The sequence below is a fragment of the Caloenas nicobarica genome, chromosome 1 (assembly GCF_036013445.1).
Source record: "Caloenas nicobarica isolate bCalNic1 chromosome 1, bCalNic1.hap1, whole genome shotgun sequence".
NCBI lineage: Eukaryota > Metazoa > Chordata > Aves > Columbiformes > Columbidae > Caloenas > Caloenas nicobarica.
The window spans coordinates 123,078,042-123,090,467 of NC_088245.1; positions in this window are offsets into that span (position 1 = coordinate 123,078,042).

Genomic DNA, 12,426 nt, shown 5'->3' on the forward strand with positions numbered 1-12,426 from the left:
CCTCAAAGACAGTCTCAACCAGACAAGGTTTCCCAGCTTTTCCTGGCAGCCTGATCTCCTGCTTCTGTCTAATAATGTCTACTTGGAATCTTTCCTTCTGTGCTTGTTTTTCTGTGTGCTGTGACAAAAAGCGTAAGAGAGTATTGGCTATTTTGCAACTGCCTTGTTATGGACATAAAGACAATTATTCTGTCTTCCAACATTTATCTCCTCTAAAGTACTGTTTGCTGCACTTTCTTTCCCCATGATCTTGACGTGAGAATTCTCAACATGAGATCACTCATGTTATTCTTTTCTGAACTCTGCTCCAGATCTTTCTCTGTGCTGTGTCCCAGCCTGACTCCTCCATTTCAACTGAGATTGAGTAGAAAAACTGCTTAATTGTCTTGCGGACTCCACTGTATGTCCCAATATACTTTCACCATTTTTGCAGAAGAACAAGTCTGCCACATGCTGTATTCCTTCATTCATACATGAACTAAACACACCATGACTACCTGTGGAGACTAGATGATGCAAGGTGCTTCAATGGTATCACCCTGGGGTGATGAGATTTTGCCACTCACAACTTAAAATGAAGAGTTAGTTTCAAGAGTCTCAGGTGCTCAGACTCATATCAGTCTCTGTGCAAATCCTGGATCTTCAGCTGTGCTGCCCTAGTTTGCACTAGGCTGGTGTCCTTACCCTTCCTTGCACGAAGACCAGTTTAAACCTGTATAAGGGGTCGGGATTGAAGAAGTTGCTTTCCAAAGCACAGCAGGAAGGTCCATTTGCATTTTTGAGAGCAACCAGTCGTCAGGTACAGCTCTGAATAGCCCCATTCAGCCCAGCCAGGCCTTTCTTCAATGGCACGGGATGAGGTGGCTCTGTGAGGAGGCAGCTCCAGCTCCAGGCTCTCCCCATGGAGCAGCTCTTCCTGCCAGGCACACCTCAGCGATGTGGGTTTTCTCTGCACTGTGCAACAGAGGCAAATCTAGCTTGCAAGGTTCCTGTAGTAATAAACAGGAACAAAACAGATTCAACAGCAAAAGAAGGATAGAGCAGGAGCTCAACATGGATTTTTTTTTACCTTAGGACAGCAAAGTGGAAGTTTGAGACTGCTGAAGTTCTTGATTAAAAATAGAGAACTTGGTGATTCCTCCTAGCACTTGCAAGCACTGGGCTAGAAAAGGAAAAGCTGTACTTGAATTTGCTGTTTTTCCTCATTCACCATCCTTGAGAAGAGAGGCCAATGACGAATTCATATGGGGTACTGGCAGGAACCAAATGTGGAATTCCTCCTTACCCTCTTGACTTGGATTTCTTGTTGTGACAGAAACTTAGTCCAAAGACTACTGTGAAGTGAACCCGTAAGCTCTGTTTGGCTTCGACTCAGGCACACATAATGGTATTTTAAGCGTGTGTTATAAAGTTATCAAGTAAACAAAAATCACTTACTTTTTTTAGACAGTGGTCTGGAACCATTAACAAAGTTGTCATTTTCTTCAATGTAAATGTTACATTACTAACTTAAATATTGAAGAGTGTATATATTTTTTATAAAACTCTAAAACTGCTTATAACCTAGATAAATACAGTCAGATTTCTTTCAATGTGTTTTGCCTGCCACTTCTGTTAAAAGTGTTCTAAGCAATACCTAGTGTATAGCAGAAAATAATTTCAGTGAATATGTGCCAGGACTGCTACAATTTTGAAGAGTTTTTTTGAAAAAATGATTGCAGGATCTAATATATTAACAATTAAATTAGCATATTTTAGCACAACAAGCAATAAACTGCTTAACACTGAGCTCCTGTGAATTAAAAGCCGGAACAGCATTGGACAAAAATCAAGGTTATGCTGACACATCTATTTCTCAGTAAATGAAGACTGTTTAGTTTTAATGCATTTGTGGTTAGCAATAGTTTCAAAAGATCAATGTAAATTCATTTTGAACTAGTAAATAATGTCTTAATGAGAATTCTGACAGCATGCTTTCACACCTTATGGTTCCTTACCTTTAAGAATGCCCAAAGGTGAACCTATTTTTCCTGGCATTTTACAATAAACAAATAACATCATGCAGTATTTTATGACTTCTGTCTGAAGTGTATTTGGGGAAATTGCAGTTTGGTTTTAACAACCACAGAACTGCTGTCGTTCAGTCCACAGTGTGTTACTGTTCTTCTCCTACAAGGGCTTAACTCTGACTCAGGGTAAAAAAAGAAGTTAAATGATTCTTTTTTTTTTTTTTTCTGTCACATGAATTAGTTTATAGGAAACGAAGTGTAGGATTTTACCATAAACCTCTGATGCTATTATGATGTAAATCTTCTGCCACGGAGAATCTTGCTGGTGTTTATAAAAGCACTCCCCCATTTTCTAACTAGAAACCCAACTTGGTTGACAGTCAGGTCTGCCTGAGTCCTTCTACTGGTATTTAACAGGTGTTGAATCAGACACACAGTGAATCCATCATGGTAGGCATAAGGATTTTACAACATGAGTCTGAGATGGCATCATTACACACAGGGGTAAGGCCACAAGGATGTGGTACAGGTTGTCCTGAAAGAGTCGTCAGATTGGTCTTTAGAAACAGCATTGTTGGATATGCAGAAGTTGAGTCTTAGAATCATAGAATAGAATCATGGAATCATAGAATCATTTTTGTTAGAAGAGACCCTCAGGATCATTGGGTCCAACCATAACCTAACTCTAGCACTAAGCCGTGTCCCTAAGAACCTCATCTAAACGCCTTTTAAACACCTTCAGGAACGATGACTCCACCACTTCTCTGGGCAGCCTGTCTTGCAGGAGGGCACATGTTTTTCAAAAGTGTGGCTTCATGTCAGTCTGTTTGTGAAGCCAGATGGTTTAGGTTGCAACCCAGCAGCCCTCCCAGTGGTACCAGTGACTTCCACAGGGCTGTTCACGTGACTGACAGTATGTGTCTGCTTTCTGACTCAGGGTGCTAGTTTGAGCAAACACTACAGGTCTGAAGGAAAAACAGGAAGCATAAATCTTGCATAAATTTTAAGAAAGTTCTAAAAATAACTCCTAACCTTGCACGTAATAAATTTTCAAAGTCTGACACCTTGCAACTTGCCAGGTCTATAACGGAGTACTCTGGCAGTCAAATATATAGAAATATTCCCCTTAGTAATGATATCCAGCTCCCTTATTCTAGCTCTAATAAAGTGGCAAGAATAATAAGCTGGATCTTAAAACTGTCATGTCCTTGTGACTTCTATCCATCCTTGACTTCAGAATAATAATTCAGAGGAAGAGATTGCTAAATCTTGGCAGGAAATAAGTATTTCTTTGGCTATCATCTTCTGGTGAAGCAAGTTGTTTTTTCTTTAGCTGTTCCTCAGGAAAAGCACACATGTCCCCAAACCTGCTTCACTGTTGGTTCCTGTGCTGGTTCCTTCTCCTGAGGAGACAGAATGGTCAGGTGAAATTGAGCTCCTCCCAAAGCATTTGACCTCATTAGGCTACAGGTGTACTTTGAGGGCTTTATAAAAAGTTTGTGCTTTCCTGAACAAGATTTTAGGGTGTTATTACAGATATTTTGACAACATTCTTCATTGCCTTGAACAGGTTGGTGATTGGGCCCTTGTGTCTTCTGGTAATCCATCCAAGTGAAGGATGATGCTTGTTGGCAGTGACCCAGAGGTTAAGGCAGTGAAGGATCCAAACTCTGCACCTTAAACTGAGAATCTCCTGTGATAACCCATGCCTGATATTCATTTACTTACTTGTTTTCTAAATGTGGGCATTTAGAATGACTTCCAATGTAGTCATTCAAAAGAGCTGTATTTTAGAGGGCATCTTGTACAACATTGGTAAAGACTGCACAAGTATCTGAAGTGTCAGTGTAAAACAGATAGGTCTCAGTGGAGCTCTCCTGACTCCATTGTACTCACTTTTGGGACTAAAGCTTGAGGCATGACCTACCTCTTGTAGAGAAGAATGAACTGGGAAGAAGTTAATAATGCATATATCATTTTAGATGAGTGGAAAAGCAAGTAGAAAACTGTATGGATGCAACTGTGTGAAATAAACCTTTTTGAAAATCAAAGGCTGAGACAAATCCTCCAAGCACACCACCATAAAAAAAAGGCAAAATAAAAAAACAACCTTACAAAATGAGAAAGAAATGAATCAACTTAATCAACCAAGCAGAGAGAATTAAAATAGAGTCCACAAAACTTTACAAAGAACTTCTGCAAAAGTGTAAAGAAAGGAAAGTCTTGAGAAGTGATCAAATATAACCTGTGTCAGTAATTATACTCAGAGAAAACAATTATCGTTCTCAAAGTGAAAAAGTCAAACTACCACCAAGGTGTTACAATAATAATAATGCACAGCAATTCCAGCAGTTTTACAGGAGCTGAAAAGTTAAACAAGGGAAGTGATGTGGAAATTCTGCGTTTCTTACCTAGATTCATTTTGTTTGAAGGATTTTCTCCATTTGACTCTTAGCAACCTTTGCATGAAGAGAAGAATTAAGCCATGTTTAAATTCCTCTTCATAAATCCTTTTTTTTGAATGAAAAATTCACAGCTTCTTCAGAAAACCATTCTTGAGAAAATGCACAAATATGCTTCTTGTGGTCTCAGCAATTTTTTTGTTCATTAACCCAATTTATATCTTAGATGAGACTGTACAAACATGCAAGCAAAACTACACATTGACCTAAGTGGCATACCAACAGCGTAAAACACTAAAAGAAATGTCAAGCTATCAGCTGGTTTAAATAAGTACATAAAGCAGTCCAAGAAATGACCATGCAGTAATGTGCTAAGATCTGGCAGCATGCAATAGCAAGCTGTTCGGTTCAAAAGGAGGATGAGCTGCTCAAAGGTCCAAACCAGCTTCATTATTTCCTTTCTGTTGTTTTTTTAGTGTGATTGACTGCAGCCAGTTTGACACTGTGATGATGAAGTCTGTCTCTTTCCCCAACTTGACATATCATTGAAGCCCTTGCATAGATTGATTTCTATTGGCAGGCATGTAGGCAGGTGCTTCGATGCTCAGCTCAACAGGCAGGGGTGCAGGTAGGCGCTTTGAAAGGAAAACGTTTATGTGGCAGCACAAGGGCAGAGTTCTTTTTGTGTGCTCTTTGGGGGTTCTGCCTTGCCTGCATTTAGGACAAAGCACCTGAATTAGACAGCGATCCAAAGGTTGCTGAGACAAGTCATACTTTCTGTGGACTTTGGTAGGCTTTGAACCAGGGCCTTTGTACCTTTAAGTTCTCCAGACCAGCTTTCTGTTTTAGTTGATTCAGTATGTTTTACCTGCTTCTCTGGAGATGTGCACTTGATCCAAGAGGTCATGTGTTTTTAACAGCTTTATGACACTCCACCTCTAACCTTGACTTGTAGGGATGTAGGATTGTGAACCTGCCCCTGACTGTATAACTGGACCACAGAGTTAACAAGACACCAGTGAATTTGCTAATGAACTTGCCCAGAAGGTACAGGAAAGGGTCAGTTCTGCACTTTCCCCGAGACAAATTGAACCATAAATTTTACAAGTTTTTGTTGACATTAATTGGGTTACACTTGTGTAAGAAATTCTTCTTTCTTGCTCATTTGTCTTGTGAGTTGTTTGAAGTGCCAAATATTTCTGCCATGCCAGTCACTCAGCCATGTGATTTCCAGGCTTAACAATTTCTCTGAGACACCACAGACTCAAACCTCGCTGTAGTTTATTGCTCAATAAAAAACAAGAACTTCAGATATTTTACCAGACTGCCGTTCTCGGAGGGTCAAAGCAAAACTCCCATTTAAAGAAAATTTTCTCCCAACCTCCTCCTTTTTTATTACTCCTTTATTCACATCTCAAAACCACTGGGCCTTGAACAAAAGGCTCTTTTCAGAACAGTCACTTCTGTTCAAGATTAAGTGAAGTGATTTATTACATTTATGTAGTGTTAGGCAGTGATCATTCAGATGTTAAATTAATGGACATTTCCTCACCAGTTCCTTGCCAGTTCCTGTGGTACTGTTAATGTACCATTTGATCCAGAATACAAGAAATAATCCCCTTGCTAGCACTGGAGAAAGAGTTGTCCTTTGTCACTGTTGTTAATCCCTAGTAGGGTGCGTTGCCATTCCCAGATGTAGAGAGACTCGAGGGACTTCTTTATTCAAAGTCTGCCAAAGGCAGAGGTGCTTGTGCTGTGCTGTTCTCTGGGGTAATTTCGACACTCCTAGGAGCCACCCCAAAGCAGAGGTAAACAAATCAGTGAGAAACCCAGGGAAACCTGGGATAGAAAGGTTGAAGGTACAGACTTTTGGCTTGCGTACCCCACTGCTGCAAACTGACACACCGCTCTATGGCTAATGCCCCTCGGGACCTGCAGACCCGTTCTTCAAGGCATTGGAAAGATGCTTGCGGCAGGGAAGAAGATGCTGGAGGAGAGGATGTCTGCCTCATTCACTGGAGAGGTTGACATATTTTTGAAATGAATGTCTGCTGGGAAGAATACAGAAATAACAGTAAATGTAATTTTGGCTGCAGCTCTTGTGAGATGCTGCATTCAGTAGAGCCACAAATGAGAGGTTTCCTTGGCTCGTGTAAGGACAGCAAAATGTGACTTCTCCCATGTACCAAAGGCATGGGAACCCCTGAAGGAGTTTACTGCAAGTAACTGATGACTAGCTATAGGAAAAGAGTAGCACCCAGGGGGGTTACTTTTTGTTTTGCTGTTTTATTTGTCTTGGTAAAAATTTCTTTGTTAAAGCCAAATTATCCCGCCCAATGTGCCAGACTCATAAATGTGTTTGCTCTTAACTGGAAAAGCATTGATATTCTGCCATCCTTAAAAAAATGTGGGTTTCCAAATCTCTTGTGATCTCTGTGCTTGTCAGGGCAGAGATCCAAGCAGTACGTTTGGTCTAAGAAAGGATGACTAAGCGGTTTACCATCATGTAGGACCGCTCTGCATAAGATTTCAGCCAAAAGGGATGTGTTTAGCAGTAAGTTGACATGACACAATGATGTGCCTCGGAGAGATGTCCCAGGTAGTCTTAAATGAGCTGGCTACAGTCCTGGAGGGTGTATATTTAGGCTAATGAAGGTTTTTGCCTGAGCTGATGTAGACTTGGGAGGCTCATGGTGCACTAACTCTGGTAGAGTGCAACACTAATTTGGTTTCTGCTCCCTGAACCAGCAGCTGTGGTACCTCTGTGTGGCACCAGGCTGTGGGATCATGGCTCTGACCCTGCTGACCTGCTCATGGTCTTGTGTTTTTTTGACCCTTTCATTCATCAAAGCCATTAAATAGAAATTAACTTCTAGGCATTACCTCAGTCTCTTTTTTATTGAGCAAATTCACTTTTGTTGCATGAAGCATGTGTGTTTTCAAGGCAGCTGAAGCACAGGAGCTGTTATATAGCAGTAAGTCATGTGGGCAGAAATACATGCTCAAATATTATGAATTAGGTTGGTTTCCTGAATAGCAAGGTGATGTAGTTGGGTGTGTGCTCAGATTTAAATATGTGGTTAAGTCCTATTCATGCCAATGAAATCTAAGCACGTGCCTAAAGTTGAGCTGTTTATTGGATAGTGGCAAAACTGAGCGGCCTTTGTAGAATTAATTGACTTATCTGACCTAGTTTTTATGTATGTGACCCAAAGAGAACTGTATGGCTTTTGTGTGATTTTTAAACATATCTTTCAGTTAAATCAAGGATCTAGACACAAATGGTAGTACACATTATATGGATTTATGACATTCCCTGGAGGATTCTGGGTCAATAAAGCAGTGAATGGATTACAAAGAGGCCTCTAAAGTGTTTGCTGGAATTTGTGAGGAATGAATGAATTACTGTTTGTTTTATGACTGCAAAACATCTTTCTATGGAAGCTTCAGATCAGGCTGACTGACAGACATAATGTGCTTTTGAACAACGGTATTTATTGTGTTCTGGCAATAGTAGAAAAATAAAAGGGAAGCAGAATGTTGTAGTAGTATACTGTCAAAATAGACTGGAAAATAATATAGGTTCAAAGCAGATGATTATTTATTACTCACCATGGTTTCTTTTCCTGCAGTAACTTGTAGGCTTCCACCAGGACCAGTGCTCCATTGTTATGCAGACATGTTGTACATGACGCAAGCTTGTACCACATGTAAACCTTATCTAAAAGTCTGCTTTACATAGATTTGATTTGAAAGCAAGCCTGAGGTTTCTAAACAACTAGAAGAACTATTGCTGAGCCCTATGCAAAACAGGATATTCTACCTCCAGCTGCCATAGAAATGTTATGCGTAGATCCAACCAAAGGCAAGACATAACAAGCAAAATTTAAAAATGTGAAAGGCAAAGTTGTTGTGAAGGATGAGAGGCCACAGTAAGAAACCTCAGGTCTGCCCAACACTTTCAACAAGGATGAAGGCCAGCTTCCTTGCTGCACACGTGGGCTCCAGAGCACGACAGTCAGCTGCCCTCTCTGTCCTTGCCATGCTAGTCAGGTGGGCAGAAGGTACCTGGCATTGCTTGCCTTTTAGGCCAGTAAGTTTTTTGGGGCTATTTTGATTTCAGGATGGGGTAGCTCAAGTAGCAGGAGGGCCAAGCTGCCTCCTCACTCCTTGCCAGGCTGGTGGTGAGGAGATTGCTGTTGCCTCAATGTCGCCTTGTCCCCCATCTTGCTAGAGGCAATAGGGGTGCTCTTTGCTGCTGCCTGGCTTGGCCATCCAGAGTCACCTGAGGATGAAGAATGGTCAGTCAGGGAGAGGTTAATCCTCTGGGGAGACTTTTGCTTTTCTGAGGTATAGCTCGTGCCACCAACAAAGAAAGAGCATCTAGACTTTATTTCCTGCCTTGTACTCTGTTCCTGGTCCTGGCAGCAGAGTCTCCTTGCTGTGATTTGGCTGCTTGACTTTTACTCCACTTTAAATTTGAAATTCCATACCAAATTTACGTAGGAAAGATTTCAGTGGTGTATGGTGCTTGCTAAATATAGACAATTGCGTTAGTTACCTTGCAGCTGTCAAAAAGCAGCAGTTTGTTGAACAGTGATCACATTCAGCAACCACAAAATGCATTCAGGGAATTGGTGCTGTCAGAGTTTGATATTAGCACTCAGTGGCACAACTATAATAATTAATACATAATGATAATGCAAGGGCTAATGAAATTAACAATGCAATTACTATTAATACATTGCAAGCCTACATAATCATTTTCACAGCACCCACTGTGTTGTGTTGGGGGGCTTTAAAGGACATGTCTCCTCATTCCTCAGGGAGACACTACTTTTAGTGACTTAGAAGAATTAAGGATAGGATTGTCAGAGGAGCAAAAAAGGTAGCTGAGAATAACAACAACAACAAATATAAGAAAAGAATTGGAAGATCTGTGTTTCTGATTTTATCAACTTACTATCATCAGCAATGCCAGCAAATACATGTTCTAGGTCACTTAACTGAATGGAAAACATCCAACAAGTCAGTCGAATTAAATGAAAATAGAGGCTCTCTACCTTGAGTTCAAATAAAGCACAGACAGTAGGCGGCAATGGAAAGTCCATTAAATTTTAATTTTCTAGTCATTAAAGTATGCCATTCATTTGTAATATTACATGGCAAGGAAGCCCAAGTACAAAACTGTATGGCTTACTGTTCTTAATAGTCTTCTTATAAATTTCTGTCTCTGATTATGATCAGTTCTTTCTTATCATCCATGAAATTTATGAACCAATTTATTACATCAGTTGAGTGGAAATATCAGATAATGCAATGCAATTAAAAGTAGATACTGATTTTAAGAAATCAGTGTGTCCCTCATAGTCTCCTGTGAGGAGAGTGAGAAGAGAGCACCTAATTACTTCAGCAACATTAAAAACAACTGCAACATAATGGTGTATGGAACCATTTAATCAAAATGGACACACAACACTCTTGTAATTATATGAAAAGGTCATGGAAATCATCAATTTAGACGAATATAATGTGAAGAATATGACTTAAAACTTCCAGTAAAGCTATCTCCTGGAGATTATTTGAACCACAAAAAAGTGGTTTGTATTTCCAGTTTAATAGCTGAGGGCACAATGCCATACTGTGTGTTTTGGCTTGTGAGATCTCAAAGCAGAACTTTCTTAATTGGAACTGCTCGGATACACAGCATGGAGGTTCATTTCAAGTAACATACCTGCTGCTGGAAAATATAACTGCCTACAATTTAATTATATAGAAGCTATACTCTGGCTTTTTGATTGGCCCTGTGAATTTCTCCACAGAGCTGAAATGCCAATTCATCTGTTTTAGCAAAAGCAAAGGAAAAGTGAACTGCTTTCAATTTCCTTTTTAGTATGCAGTAATGGATAATTTCCAGCTCTGGAGAAAAAAGAAAATGCCCTAACCTATACCTGGGGGTAACCTAGTTCCACCAGGTAATACAATCTGTTTTCCTTGCTGCAGCCAAACAATGATTGACCTCGACATCTCAATTTTGGGCAAGACAATGGAGCAGGAAGAAAATCTGTTCCTGGAAAGTGGCATATGCTTTGAAGTGAAAGCGAAACACACTGTTCTGTGACTATCAGGGAAGGGCCAATTAAAGTGTAGACACAGGAGATATTTTTACTTGTCACAAAAAGTACTGTGCTCGTACCAAAACCTGGCATTGCCTGGGCACTGGTAAAAGAAAATAACAGTACTAGAATTTGCCCATGCTGTTACTGCGTTTCTTCACTGAGCTGAAGATCCCATGAGAATGGCCTCATTAAAGCAGCTGTTGTGCCCCTGGTAGCTGTCTGGAACTAGTGCTGGTACTTTTGCACAGGCTTTTCTTATGCTTTCTGTGGGTATACGTGCATTTTCTTGACAGAGCCATAGGAGCCAAGAAAGATGTGGTTACTTTATAACCTGATCTTTTCAGTCTCCAGCCCACTAGGATAGCCAAGGAGCATTTACAAACCTGATGGAGAATGACCAGCCCCTGCTCTGCTTCTCACCTGTGTGTTTCAGCCCATTAGCTCCTGCCCGTGTCATAGGAGTTGCTGAGAAGGTACTGAGGGTTGTCCCTGTTTCTAATTCTACGTTTAATATAGAAAAAAGGGGCCCTGGTGACATTTCTGGACATCTCAGAATCATAGAATGTCCTGAGTTGGAAGGGACCCACAAAGATCATCAAGTCCCTGCACAGGACAACCCCACAGGTCACACCGTGTGTCTGAGGGCCTTGTCCAGTCTCTTCTTGAACACTGTCAGGCTTGGGGCCGTGACGCCTCCCTGGGGAGCTTGTTCCAGTGCTCCACCACCCTCTGGGGGAGAAACCTTTTCGTAATGTCCAACCTAAACCTCCCCTGGCACATCTTCCTGCCATTCCCTCGGGTTCTATCATTGGTCTCCAAAGAGAAGAGCTCAGCCCCTGCCCCTCCTCCTCTCCTTGTGAGGAAGCTGTAGCCACCATGAAATCTCCCCTCAGTCTCCATTTCTCCAGGCTGAGCAAACCAAGTGACTTTAGCAGCTCTGTGGCATTGGCCCACAGTACATGGGTAGGGAAAGAAAAATCCATGTCCACTTTTGTGCTTAGCCCAGAGGCAGGTCCTGAGGATCAGGCTCGGTTCCTTGCTGTGCTGTGTCAGGTAGCTTGGCTCACAGGGTGCAGTCCCTGGACCTGGGAATCTGGGGTTAGTTCACAACCAAAATGAGGTGAAATGGTACAAATATGAGAGAACAGCTCTTTTAATAGACCTGTGTAGAGAGGATACTTCATCTGTGTCTAGCTACAAAAGAGTTGCTTTAAAGCCTGGCTATTGCCATGACCCATGTCACTGAATCCAAAACAGCTATAGGAAGTCAATGAACCCCTGGTTCCAGAAGGAGAAAGAGTGGTACACAGATTGGGTAGAGAGAGAGACAGGATTTGGACCATACTGAACAGATTAGTTTTGCTGGAAGAAATCACTTTAATAGTCTGTAATTTTAATTACAAAGTAAAAAGGGGCAAGTTAAATTCAAATATGAAAAGGAGCTAAAAAATCCTACAGATGCAGTTCCATTTTACAGATTCAAAACAAAACCAGTTTTTGCCCTTTATTATATTGATCTGAACTTGTTATATGGGCTACACAGTCAAATCTGGCTGTGTCTCTGCTAAGAGCTTTGATAAGTGTGAGAACTCTGAGTCAGTTGTACTTTTTGGAAGAACATTTTTTAAAAAATAGAATAAATAAGAGGAGAAGATATTTGCCAGTATGTCAGATTTCATTTTTTTATTATTTGGCATTTCTTTTTTTCAAAGCACATGGTGTAAGCAAGTAAAACTATTTGGCCAGGCATGTAAGAGATAAGAGAATCAAGCTTGTATTTCCGATTTTAAGAGGCAATTGTCAGTGGATTTACAAAAACTTTGAATTAGACAAAAACAATTTCACAGCCATACAAAGAAAACTTGACCAGGTCATGTAAAACAAGACTCTAAAGTG